The sequence below is a fragment of the Struthio camelus genome, chromosome 2, assembly GCF_040807025.1.
Source record: "Struthio camelus isolate bStrCam1 chromosome 2, bStrCam1.hap1, whole genome shotgun sequence".
Taxonomy (NCBI): Eukaryota; Metazoa; Chordata; class Aves; order Struthioniformes; family Struthionidae; genus Struthio; species Struthio camelus.
Window position 1 is genome coordinate 8,615,980 of NC_090943.1, and position 14,357 is coordinate 8,630,336.

Here is a 14,357-nt window from a genome sequence, read left to right on the forward strand (position 1 = left end):
ACGTCGCAGCTGTCTGTGCTGTGCTGTACCGAGCTGCTGCTTGGGACCAGTCGCTGCAGGGAGGGAGAGGCTTTTCTTCAGAGTTACTTTTTGTAGGCCGGTTGGTTGGTGCCACTAGAGTGTGGCAGGCTCCTCAGTGAAGGAGTGGTGGCTGGCTGTGCTGCGCCTGCTGGGCTCCCGTTTCAGTCCCTGCGGGTGTCAGGTCCCTCGGGCTGTGCTCCCCCGCAGCGCAGGGGCCTGGTGTTTTGGGGTGCGCTGCAGGGGGCTCAGCGCCCCTCGCGGAGGTCACTGGCGCAAGTTTCCCAGAAGAAAGCCCTCTTCCGTGGGTGTATAGATGGCGTGGGAGGAAACTAAGCCGCCATCTTAAGGGACTGAGCGTCTGGGGTGACTATGACTCAAAGGAGATTCATCTGCGTGGCCGCGATTAAGCTCCAACGCCTGTGAAATTAACTCTTGCCCCAGTCAGCTATCGATTAAGCTTTAGATTAAAAAGAGTCTAGTGTGTTTTACATACGTGCTTTTGAATGAGCTGGGCTAATATGGTGCGCGGTGGCTCGGCGAGGCTCTGAGGGAACGCAGTGCTTCAGCTCGTCCTTGGCGGTTGCGTCACTCGGAGCGCAGGAAAGCCAACGTGGAGAACCTGTTCGGGCTGCAAACAGGGTAGGATAAGAATAGCAGTTCCACTCCCCGTATCTGCGTTATCAGAGGGTAATGACGGCGCTTTGGTTTTTAGCAAGGTTATCGCTGATACTGCACGTCCTTAGAGCAGGCGCTGGTGAGGGAGTTCTCCTGTTTCTTCAAAGAACTCACGTTTTTGCCTGTTTAGAAAAGAGCTTCTGCCAGCTTGATGCCTGAATACACCAGAAGTCAGAAAAATGCAACCTCAAATGAAAGGTGATGGCTTTGTTTACTCTTTTAGCTCTCCTTCAGGCCGAACCGCGCAGCTCCCTCTCATTCAGAACATCCGGTTGCTGCCACCTGACTTGACCTTGGAGTTAGTTTTTGACGGATGCCAACAGTAGTACCTCCATGAGGTCAGTGAGATGTAACCTAACTCATAGCAGTACTTTTAGTATCAATTCCTAACATCATTGCTTATTAAAGCACAGAAAGCAGATGGTCTCTTGTAGACAGCTGTAGTAGCCCTTCTTATTCCCTGTATATTTATACACATGTATTCAAAACTATCAAGAGTATAGAAGGCGGATAGTTCTTTAGGAAGATAGAATTGGAGGGATGGGAGGGGACGTATTTCACAAAATGCAACTTCAGTAATGCTAGTTTAATTTTACTGAAGGACACCTCTGCCTCGAATTTTGGGAAAAAAAACATAAGCGATATAACTTCAAAAGTCATGTGTCTGACTGAAGTTACAGTGCCTTAGAGGTCTGGACCGTGTTCCCTGGAAGAGTTCAAAAGACTTGTTAATTAGAAGTGATTGGCCTTGAAGTTGACTGTTGATTGAACCTAACCCAACAGCAGAGTGGACCATTGCGACTTATGACAAAGACACTACTCATTGCATCAACTGCATGATTTTTTTTCCCTGTAATTACAGGTTCTTTGTTGCTGTTCTCCTCTAATTAAAGCCATTGCACTAATTCCAAATAGTGACTGTTATTTGAATTCGGAGACATAAAACAAACAGTACACACAAATGCCAGTTGACTGAAACCCACCCCTACCTCATCACTTTCCACTGACTGTATCCCAATAGGGAACTCTTCTGCTGCATGGATAAACACAGAAGTGGTTTGATGTTACAATCTAATGCAAGATGAAGTGTCACAGTTCAGTGGAAACCAAGCCATGAAGAGTCAAGAAAGAGAGGGTAAAAACATTAAATGCACCTGAGCAGTAAAAAAAAAAAAAAAAAAAAAAAAAGATTTAATTGCTTGATATGTTTAATATGTAAAAGAAATGCCAAAATATACGGGTAACTTTGGTAGGCAGATTGCATTAAACATCTTCCACGTTTTACCTTTGCGTTCATTTGCGTAGTACAGTGTTGTTGGTATTGCGAAGTTAGAAAATTGATGCTTACTTTTACAGCACTCTACCGTGATAAGGAATCGCATTTCTGTGTTTTTTTTTTTTTTTTATTCATTTATCACTACTATTATTTCTTTTCTTTACCTACAGATGAAAAGTTAGATTTTGGCAGAATTTGACTCTAATGCTGAACCAGTCATTACATAGATCTTCAGTTGTCAAACAGTACCCCTCCTCTTTGAATTTCAGCAGTCAGCATCACTGGCATCTTACCAAATTCAACGTTGTCAGGTTTTCTTAAAACTGTCCATGTATTTTTCATGCCTTTTTTTTTTTTTTTGGTCATTCTACTAATAAAGTACATCTCTGCCATTCACCTTTAAAGAGAAATGTTGACATAGGTAAGTAGGAAAACTTTTTTCCATTGGTTTCAGTTGAGCAAGGATTTCACCCTCTATTTTTTAGTTCTGTTTGCACTCTTCCATATTTCCCCACATCATTCCTGAGTGATAGTCTGCACTAGGAGTACAGGAGTACACTAGGAGTACTCCTTACTCTGTTTTTTGTCTAAAGAACAGACTCCTCCTTAATGCAGTATAGCTATAAGTAGATCATAGTATGCAGGGTCTCTATGCCCCAGCACTCCTGTTTTTACAGGCAGAAACTTTGTCTTTCTTTGTTTGGCGTGTAGGGAGTGTGAGGGTGCCCCTTGAGCCATATACACAGTTTATGTAGCAATTCAGCAGCAAGAGCAACGTCTTTTCTAATAGCTGGAAGATCAGACTCTGGGGATATGCATCTCTTGCTTTATAAAATCTGTATTGTGGAGAAAATTCCTCTTTCCTAGTGCAGATTTTGATCACCTTCCACACTGATACACTGTATTTTCCACTGCATGTCAACATTTAAGGCATTCATTGTAGGGAGAGAAAATGACGGTTTGTCAGTATGAGAGAGGAAGGTATTTCAAGTTGAATTGCAGCCCTGAGCAAAATGAGTTTTTTGGTATTTGCTCATTCATATGTTCATCATTGCTAGTTTCGCCCCACAGAAGGAAACTGGGTTGGGTTATGGTGAAGGAAGGACTGGCGCAGATGCCCCAGGGCTGTAAAGAAGTGAGTCTGCTGTTTATATAAACATTTTTTTTTAAAGCCAAAGGCTTAACTTTAAATTGCCACTGGTCTATAATATAGAGACAGTCTAACGCCCTATCCTTGAGCAAGGCCTGAGGTGAGAGCTTAAACAAAAGAGAAAAACATGAAGAAAACCACTGTGGTGACAAGAAATTTAGATGGTGCCAGAATGTTTGCAAAGAGGTTAAAATACATCAACTCTCTTTAATTAGGTAATAGCTAAATTAGAAACTGGAATTTAAATAAGTTTCCTCCTTTAAGCTTTTTTTCAGCTACAAATATTTTGTTCCAATATGAGCTTCATCCTTTTGGTGTATTGTCACTTAATGTTCTTTTGCAAGATTTGTGTGGGTGACATTCCAGCACGAACCCGTTCCAAGCAGATCTTCAAAGTTGAAAACAGTTTGTCTCTGTTCATATAGTTGAATTAAACTCTTTCAGTAAAGTCAGCTGTTGTTTTTGTGATTAACCTCTGGCCTCTTAAATAACGTTACTCCAACCATGACAAATGGAACATCCAAAAATTCATTCTTCTTTTTAGAAGACTGACTCCAAGAGACAAAATAGAAAGGTTTCTTTCTTTTTTTCCAGTGTCTTATCTACTCCTTTGTCTAATGGTGTTCAAAAACCAAAAGGTTTACCAACTGAAGACCATCTCAAAGTAAAGTACATTTCAGCAAGGATTAATAGTAATTATTTAAAAAATTAAGACTTAAGGTAGATGTTGAATCTACATGTGGCAAAGAAAATGATGGACTACCTTTCGGGTTATTTGCGACCTCTCTGTTGTGTGACTCCTTCAGTTTCATGTGGCTGATTTCTGCCCTACTGTTCCAAGTTTCTCTTGACAACTGAAGTGATCTGTCACTGGGTTTTATTAGATTTTCTTAGAGCAGATGGCCGATTCTTTTTACCTGGAGAGCTGCCACTTTAGATGGAGCTCAGTTTTATGGTAGAGAAATTTATCTGTTTACCTGACAGATAACAATGTTAAATTATAAGGGTGTTATAATTCCACTGACCTCAAAGATGGTGATAGATTTGCTGTATAACCTGGAAAAAATAGAAGTTTGCTCCATTGGTAGATATACTGCTTGCTGTGAAAAAACAGCCCAGGTCATTACCAAGTTCTGGCATCTGTGATAAAGTTTCATAGCTCGTTGCTGGATATTCTACTTTACATTGTAGGTTGTAGAGTGACATCATGGTCTGTGTACCTGTTCACATATATTTATGACGAGATTTCATATTTCTGAAGGTCACCTTTTATCAGCTTGTGTTCCTGAATTTGAGTTGCTCTTTGTACCACATTGTTTTTCTCCTGCTGCTTCTTTGGTCCTGTTTGAGTAATCTTGTACTACCTCACTGTGAAACTGCCAGATACTCCTTACTCAGCAGTTAATCAGCGTAGATAAAGATTGCTTCTTTGTTGGTGACCTAGTAAGTGATGTTTTCTTGCTGCTGCAAAAGTTGTCTTGATTTCAGGCATAATCTGGGACACAATTTAAAGGCAGCAAAAATAAATGAACAAAAAGTTTGCAGAGAAGAGGAGGAAGTTACAAAGACAGCTTCATAGCCACTGGTGACTGTAGGTGAAGGTTCATTTTGAGTACTGTAGCTCTGACCTACAACCCATTGACAAGAGGTCTTGTATGTGGTCTTGTGAATGTCCGTCTCTGCTTATGCCCCACTGATGTGAATAATGCAAATTTTGTCCTGGTTGAAGGTGCTTGTGAAAGTGTTCTCTGGCTTCTACGGGGCTATTCAGTGAAACATGAATGATCTTTCCAAATTCCTTCCCTGCGAGTTCTTCTTTATTTGAATGCTGATGCCTCTTACAAAGCTCAGTTTTTATGAACGTGCCAAAGAAGCCATACAGGCAATATGACCTTACTGAAAAAATTGACACAAATTTCAGGCCTGTCAATAGGAATGAATCATTACGCTAATTAACTAACTATGTATGCCCCACTGGGCAGGCTGATGAAAGATGCATCCAGGTAGTGGACGGTGAGTCTAAGATAACTGGTATTCCTTAGCAAAAGCAAAACAGAATTTGCCCCTGCTGTACAGAGAAATAATGGTCCAGTTGAAATGATCATTTCTAATCATGAGATAAAACCCCAAGAAGAATAACTGAGTAATCTAGGCTGTTCCCATTAAAAAAAAATTGACTAGAGAATCCCCATTTTACCCTTTTTACACAAATTTAGCATTAAAGTTTCTGTTTTCTGTAATCCCCACAGACCTCCTGTCAGTGTGAAATATGCATCTATTTCTTTTCTTTTTGATCTTAACACTTGTAAGTAATAAATAATTGATTGCCGAAGGAATTCTGGGAATATATTCAGCCTTAAATTGAGCACTAAACTATTTGCAAATGTACTTAGGCACCAGCCCAAAAGATAGATCAAAAGAATGTCAATTGGATATTGGAAAGTGAAGTGTCGTCATATGTTAGAATTAGGAAGCATAAAATATAAGTAGAGAGAGATAACAGCTGTCAGATCTGCTACCAGTAGTAATAGAAAAAGGTTCTTACGGAAGGCTGTAAACTTTTGTTCAAGCAAGACCACAGTAATGACACCCCAAACCATACGCAGGGAATGTCTCCTTTGTTCACTGCTGTCTTGAAACTGGGGCTTGACAGTGAGCTAACCCAAGAGATGTCTGCAACTTAGCCTGGATGGTTCATGAAGTGCATCTATCCAAGAAAGAACTGGAGTGTATTTACTGCAGTGACTGGCCATCTTTGGTACTGATGGCAGGCTTACTGTGACAGTCTTGATTTCAGCATTGTTACAAAACTCAATATAAGCTAGGTCTGTAAAGTTATAATCTATGCAGCTGCAGCTAGATCGTTTCCAGAGCCCGAGCTAACTTGAGTATACCTGTACTGGTGTGCTTGCAGAAGAGACCTATTCCGATATCTGGAGGTCTGTGGAACAAATTCAGACATCGTGTGAATGTTGGCCTTGCCGCTGCGTTTAAAGCTCAAGCACCCTCTTCATGGAGCGCATTCTCTTGGAATCCATTTCCAAACATGCGAATAAGAAGAAGGTAATGGCAAGGAATTACAAGGAATGGTGAGATTGGATTTACTAATGGCAAATCATGCTTTTGACCAACCTGATTGCTTTTTGTGGTGAAAGGACTGACTACCGTGGTGAGGGGAGAGTGATGAATGTAATATAGCTTGTCTTTAGTAAGGTTTTTGACACCACAGCATTCTATTTGAAAGCTGAGGAAGTACGGGTTAGATGAACAAACTTAAATGGGTTGAAAATTGCTGGACCACCGGGTTTGAAGAACAGCAACCAATGGCTTGGCATTACTGGTGGCCAGTAAGTAGCTGTGTACCTCAGGTTGATAGCGGTGCTGATACTGTTCAGTATTTTCATCGTGACTGCTCAGAATGCTGAACCATCAGCAAATTTGCTCATAATGCTAAATTAGAGGACATGATATAGAGGACATTGAAAAATAGAATTTTAGCCCAGGGGAATCTTGAAAAACTTGTGGATTGGACTGTATGAAATTCAGTCAGGTATGTGAGGCTTGGTGCCTCGGGCAGAATAACCTCATGCTCCAGTATGAACTGGCGATTAACTATTAGAACTGGACACTGAGTTTGAGATCTTCTGAAAGGTACTGGGGGTTATGGTGGATGCTGGGTTGAATATGAGCCAAAGAACACACTTTACAAATAAGGCAAACTGCATACTGGGCTGCATCACAAGGGAGGGATCTAGCATAGTCAGTGGTGGTGAGGCCATGCCTGGAATATCGTGTCCAGTTCAAGAAGAATGTTGAGAAATGGGAGAGCGTCCAGTGGAGGGCTGCCAAAATGTGTGCCAAAATGGTGAGGGACCTAGGCATGAAGAGAGGTTGAGGGAACTGGTCTTGCTCTAGTCCGGTGAAGAGATGGCTGAAGTGCAGTCTTAGAGCAGCCCATAACTACATAAAGGGGAGTTACAAAGATGGTGAAGCCAAACTCTTCTCAGTTGTGGTATTGGTTAAAGAAACTGGGGCAAGGGCCACAGTTTGCATCTTGGGAGGTTAAAATAGGATATTAGCAAAATTTCATCTCTAGGAGGATAGTACAGCGCTGGAACAGATTATTTGGAGGAGTTGTGGTATCTCCAGCCTTGGAGGTTTTCAAGACAGCCACACAAAGCCAGGGGTGATGTGGTCTAAAATTGCTGATAGTCTGGCTTTAAGTGCGAGGTAGGTCCAGATGGTCTTCAGGAGCCTCTTGTAGTTAACACTTCTGTGATTCTGTAGTCTTTGTTTCCACCCAGCAGCTGGATGAGTCATGGGTGAATTTGCCTGCGATCTACTCAAGTCTGTTAGGTTTGTCTTGCTTAGAAATTTCTTGCATCTGTCCAAACTGGCAATTTGTGACAGGAGGCGTAGATCAAAGATGGTTTTGCAATGGCTTTATCAGAAGCCTTTCTGACTTCTGATGCTGTGGGGTGCTATGTATCACCCATCGTGTAAGTTACTTGAGTCTCAGAGATTTTCTAATGCAAGACAACTTTCAATAACTCTGATGAAGTAATTGTACATGTGGAGTGTTGCTAAGAGAGCAGGCTCTGTCCATGTTCATCTGGCACGCTCGTGGTTCTTCTGCCGTGGTTGTGGGAGATGGTCGTAAGGAATGGTCACAGAAGTGATGCAGAATAGAGTTAGTCAAGAATTTACTAATCAGTTTTTTTTCTGTGGGAGAATATGGACTTGTGGAAAACAAAGCATTCATGGGAACTCTTTTTATGAAACGAAAATGGTTTGGATGGATTTCTCATCTTGAAAACATTAGGGGATTTTTTTTTGGAAATTGTTGAGACATCATCTGTTGGCAATTTCAATGTGAAAACTGACTTATTTTGAAATGGCCTTTCTTACAGATCTTTGAAGTTAATTATACTGAAATATTTGAATGAAAAAGACCACAGTTTAAATGAAACATTTAAAAAATGTTCTTGTTGGCTCAGTGATGAATTAGAATACAAGACTTTTCCCTTTTGGTTAGGCATACTAGGGAAATTTTTTTAATCTTGGAACTTCCATAGCATGGAAAACCTCTTCCTACTGTATATAAAAGTCAATAGCCATTAAGATTGTAACATATTACAGTAGCACAAAATAACTTTGTGGTGGCTTGGCAGCAGCTTCCTGTATTTTGATTGCCTATATGTAGTGCATTCTGACAACAGTGTCCCACCATTGCAAAAAGTCACTTTAGGTTAACTAGCATTTCTCTAATTTTTGTCTGTATTCACTTTCCTTGGGTTCATATCTATTTTAATGCTCGACTTTTCCTGCAAATTTTTGACAATGAGCTGCCGATAGGATTTTTCGCTAAAGCAGAAAAATTTTAACTGATTATTCAAGTATATCTATAGAAAATGAATTCTGAACATACATTAAACGCAACAGTTCTCATCAAGTGCACGATTTGTGCATTCCCGTAACCAGTCACAGCCTGAATTTTCTGATGATGCATCTTTATGACAAACTTGCTGAGGAACAGTGAGAGAAAAAGACTTCTTACAGAAAGGTTTGAAAACAAAGTTTAGAACTGAGATATGGTAATGGTAGTTTCTAGAGGAAAAAAGTACATCGTTAATATTCTTTCTCTGCAGCTAGGGTTTACTGAAATACTTTGTCAGATTATGTGAATCATTAAAAGGTGGGCACCTCTTTCACTACTGTAATCTCTCATCAGCAGTGCAGCAGGGAATGAGGTTGTATTCAAAATTAACTTTGGAAATTAAGCACCTACCTGAAACAAACTGGCTAACTTAAGAGTCTCAATCTGGAGATTAAGGCTGCAATTGTCTGTTTGAAACCAACCTAAATTCGAGCTGTGGCTGCTGAAAGACGTGGTCGCTTGCTGAGTTATACGTTCTTGCTGCCTCCTGTGTGCTCTACTGGTGGTTGTGTAGTGAACCAGATCAGACCAGTGAGCCGCATGGGAGCCCATGGGGGTGAGGGAGAGGAGCGTGCTTTTGTTTTCGGCTTCTCAGGTCCCTGATGTGGTGAAGGGAACATCTGGCCAGAGGTAAAGGGAGAGCAGGACTGCCTCTTAGGCTGACAACCTGTTTTTAGGTTGGCCAAAAGTGACTATAAAGCCAGTTGCAGGCAGACCTCAAAGCACTGTTTAATCTCAAAGGTTAATTTCTCCTTCATGACGTTTACTGCCTCAAATGCACCGTCTAAAATTCTGAAGCACAAGATAACAGTGTCTAGAAGAAAGCAGCCTGTTGCTAGGCCGTCCTGAAGTGATCCAAAATACGATTTGTGCCTGTCCCAAAGTAGGACAGTTTCAACCTTTCAATTGCAATAGATCTGTAGGCTAAAAAAACCTCTGTATAATTCCTCTGAAGGCACTGGAGTTTTGACAAGAATGATTTTGCCCAAGGTAGCAACTGCAGCCAGAGATCTGTTACAGTGCCTCTTAAGGACTTGCACACAACCATAAGCTTGGATATATTAAACAGATAGCCCATAACATAGATGAGGGTAAAAGACAGTATGGTGAATTGGGAAATAGTAGCAGACTTGTGGGGGCTGCATAGCCCATGACCATAGATTTCTGGGAACCTCTCCATGTCTGCGTGGCGTTTCAGAAGTTACCTGTCAGATTAAAAAGAACTGCAGAGATCTCATGCACCAACACCTGGTCCTCTGCTGCACTATGACTGTTAACATTATGACTGTTGGGTTTCTGAGACGCCACTGCAGTTTCCAGCACATCTTGCTGTTGCTGTTGGCTTCCTACAAGCCCATTTATGTTTATGTTAATTGGAAGATCTGCCTCTTAGGAAGTAATGCAGTTGTAGGAGGAGAGTGAAACATGGAAACCTCTGCAAAATCTGTGCATCATTTAAGTGGAACCACTGGTTTGACTGAGACTGAGGATGCAGAGAACAGCATTAGGGAAAAAAAGTGACTGGTTTGCTGGAAAACAGGGGAAATTAGGGTTAATTTGATTAGGAGACAGAGATTAACACCACAGTTTCTAATGGAGAGTAACAGTTCCTGAAGTTGGTGAAGATTTTGCTGAATTTGAAAATACAGTTCGGTTTTGAGTTATTTAGACAGTGATAGAGTTGGGGGGGAGGGCAAAAAGAAGCTGTTCTCGCAGAGGTTTGGACGATTAACATAGCCCCTCCATTTAGTGCCATTCTCACCCCGCAATCTGGAGGTTTCAGCTGACTGTCATGTTTGCTGTCTACCCTCCTAAAGTGAACCTAGCAGTTCCTTCAAAAATAGTTTTACATAGAACATCCAGACTCTTTCCCTCCATACCCCTTTCCCTGTTGTCCATGGCAAACAAAGCCCCAAGGAACAAAAGTCCTCTCTTGCGTATCCCTGCCCCCAATTTAAAGGTCGTGTGTAGCTAAAATCTGTATTATCTGGGTGATTTTACCCATTATTATTGCTTGAAGGCGGTATAAGGAAATATTCTCCAACTTCTCGAGGAGTGAGGTGCCTCTCAGGAGTTAAACAAAGCTAGAGTCTAGGGAACAGCAAAGGGGAACACAAAGAGGTCAACTCGCTCTCATTGCAGGCAGCTCTGCGAGTGTTTTAAGACAAACATAAATTAGGTGCCTGGAGAATGAAAGAGAAACAGTAGTGGTATGTCTCAGCAATTGTGGGAGTATCTGTTGAAGGTAGAGTTCCAGCCTGATCTGCAGCTTCAGTATTTTCCTTTTTCTCTTGGGATCCTGTCTTGGAAAAATACCACGTTTCGCAATCCAAGGTAATTGACGAACAACTGTGATTGAGATCATTAATTACAAGCATCTCTGTTTATATATGAATATGCATTGGCCGTTGCATGGCGAGATGTACTCCTTTACCACAGCTTTCTTTATCTTTTTATCATCTCTCGTCGTCTCTTTCTTCCTTATGCCGTGTTGGCTTGCTGCGCTTTGCCTGTGGGATATTTCAAGCCAGGTAGCATTTGTGTGCTCCCCTCTTCACAGGCAATTATTTTACTCCATGTTTGTGGTAAAGTATTCCCACTTGCATGCTGGATTCTCAGTGGCAGCAGGGACTTGGCCCAGAAAACCACGGCCAGCGGATTATTTTAACACTGTCCTCACAGTGGCAGCCTTGTGGTAACTACAGAAAGAGAAACAGACTTTGATTTTCTGTTTATCGGGGTTATCCGCTCCCTTTCAGTTAAATAACAGGTGAATCAGGCCCAGTCAGTGCTGAGATGACTGCTAAGATACTCCAGCTGTGCGCTTATCATCTGTTTCTATTCTTTTTTCTTCTCCCTTTTGTAGCACGAAAGTAAGGACAACGTGGGATTCTAAATATATCTGAGCTGCTGGCAGGTTCTGTGATTGTGCTGTAGGCTGTGTGAAATCTGCAGGCAACGGTATGCCTGCTTGCAGTATTGCTTTAGGTGAGAATCTGTTTAGTGCCCTAAGACAAAGTCAGAGACATACAAAGGCCCAAAGGCTAACACAGCGAAGGAGATGGTTGGCAGTGTTTGCTGGAAACACCCCTTCTGTTGGCAGGTAATGCCCCTGCTGGAAAATACTGAGTGTAGTTCAGTGGTAGGTCTCCGTGACAGTGAGTTAGACTCCTACCGGCATACAAAGGATGTATCAAATGAAGCACTCCTGAGAGAGAGCACAGGAGGAACATCCATCCTCACAGGGGAAACCTAAGAGTAATTGATCCTGGCAAAGTATTTATTTTTGTAGGCTGCGGTTAGACTGCAGGCCTCAAGACCTGCTGAAGCAATCCCTTCTGCTCTCTCACCTCCTCCTACTTCCAGCCACTCCTTCCCACTCCCTTACTCCTCCTTCTGCTATGCTGGCACCTGCACTTGTGCATGTGGTGAAGTGCAATGGGAGAACTAATGTAGCTGAAAAAATCCTGGCCAAAAAAGAAGGGGTTGGGGGGCTAGCCAGCTCTGCTCCCTGACCCGATTTATTTTACAGCAGTCACAGCAGCTATACTGCTACGAGGAGGGAATGATATAGAAGCAGAGACTCCTTAAACAGGCAGGGCTGCTCATTTCAAATAATGCTCATTTCAAGCTATGCTATGACTTCCTTTTTTTGGTTACCTCCTCTTGCCAGCTGCAAGGAGACAAGACCGTCCCAGTGCAGTTTGCTTGGAGCATGCTGGGGAAGAAACTGCCTGCTCACAGCAGCTAGGGGTGGGTTCCTTAACTGATTGGGCTGCAGTGTGAACTGTGCCTCGTTAATAGGGAACTCAGGGGAAATTGTCCTGTCAAGTGATAGCCAAGGCCTTTTATTCTTGTTTGTTTGGCATATAGTTCGGTTCAAAACGTGAGGTTTTAACTAGTGAAGCTCTGCATGGTTTAAAACCTCACTGCCTCCAAATAGAGGAACTGCTCTTTTGCTCAAAGCACTGATACGAGAAGCCAGTGGACTATTACAGAATCATCTACCTAAAGGGAAATGTCTCCTTGGTTTATATAAAGTAGTGCCTGATTTCTACTCGGAAACTAATGGTCTGTGTCATTTGTAAAGCTCCTTCTGTACGTAATGTAGTTGGAAATATCATTATGTTTTATATATAAAAGTTTATATATATTTACACTCTCTCCGCTTTTATTTTTCAGTCTCACTTATCTCTTGGCCTGAAAAGATTACTGCAGGCAGTAGAGAGCATTTTCAAAGACTCAGTGTGAAAGTCCCCCTGAGGACCTGAGGCTGCACAATGCATTGGAAAACAGGACCAAGGATTAGATTCTACCTTGTGGCTTCAGGTGCTGAGTTAAAGTGAAATAATGCTTCGAAACCAAGTCTTGGCCATTGGATGGTGATTCTGAACAGCTAACCAAAGTGCTTAAAGTCTCCTCACAGTCAGTGCAGAAGATAGCTCAGGGCAATTCAGGGTGCCTGAGGCAATACCTTTCCTTTTGTGTGGGTCTATGGGGTGATGTATGGATCCTGGGGGCCAAGGAGGAAGCTCTTGTGCTAGCCAGCAGGAGACGATGGATGGAGATGCGTCTGAGATCAGGTGCTTGACTTGGGACTGCCTCGTAGGTGTCTCTCTCCCTTACTAACCCAGGACACTGGCTTTAGGAAGGTAGGTGATGGAAGGTGGAGGGACGCTTAAATGGAAAAACACAAGCAGCCTCTGGAATGAGAACTGGAGTGCAGGACTCTTGCCTTCTGGAGGTGTTACTGTTGATGGGCAAGGAGTCACGTTCATACTTATTTTCTCACCTGTTGAATGTTGTGTTCGTTGCTGCTCAGCGCTCCAATTACAGTAGGAGATAAAGGGGATGGAGACTGAGCACGTTACAGTCTGAGGGCTGGAACATCTTGCTGAGAAGCTGGAGCTGTGGGAAAGGGGAGTCTGGATCTCTGCTATATTAGGTGAGTGCTGCAAACACCGTGTTATGATAAAAGAGACCAGCATCTTCACTTAAGTATACTAAGATTCACTTTTTTTCAGGGAGTTTTGCAGGAAGCACTAAAGCTTCACAGCAAATTTGAGGCAGCATTTAGGGGCTCAGCATGTGCCATCTTTTCCAGACTTTTGGTAAGTTTGTATTCCAAAGGAGTGACAATTGATATCTAAGTTCCTCTGGAGGCTAGTTGGTACTTTAGTAAGTGGTCAGAACCCACTATCTGAGAGTGGGTTCCCCAAAACTGGCTGATGTCAGCATTTGCTGATAGTGTAGGTGAGGAGGATCTCATCTTTTGGCTATTGAATCAGGCATTTTGAAAATTACATTTTGTTAGAGAAGTAAAATGTGGAACAATCCTTTTTGATATACTTTTTTTCATGCCAGCAGGAGTGGCTGGGGGCAGGGAGGGGAGGGGTGTGCTGCATAGAGATGAGCCACAACTGTATCATGAGAAAGTAAATAAGAGTTTACAAAGTGATGATGCAGTGACTGTGTTCCCGCAGTGTGCTGGGCAGATTATGACTGCTGGATAAACTATAAACTATTGCTGCACCCTCTGTAACTCTGAGCTCCCGGATTACACTAGAATCTCATATTTCATCAGTACAGCTGTGAAGCAAATATATTTTTCAAACAATGAGAAACATTTTTCTTTCCTTTTTTTTTTATCCCAATTCCATACCTTTCCTGAGGGAGCTATAGCGCCTGGCTAAGTGGAAAAGTAATCGTGGGTCTGCATTATGTAGATAAGACTGAAAACTTGCTCTGTTGCAAAGGGTGTAGCTGCTTGATTGCATCTGCTTATTTTGTCTGTGTGT

The 14,357-nt window shown here is 42.2% G+C and overlaps 1 long non-coding RNA gene across 1 annotated transcript; it reads left to right on the forward strand.

The window, feature by feature from the left end:
- The first annotated feature begins 52 nt into the window (after positions 1-52).
- Positions 53-1,845, forward strand: LOC138066271 (uncharacterized). Its single transcript, XR_011139520.1, has 3 exons — positions 53-660; positions 920-1,034; positions 1,298-1,845. It is a non-coding gene; the product is annotated as an uncharacterized lncRNA (long non-coding RNA).
- Positions 1,846-14,357: the final 12,512 nt, after the last annotated feature.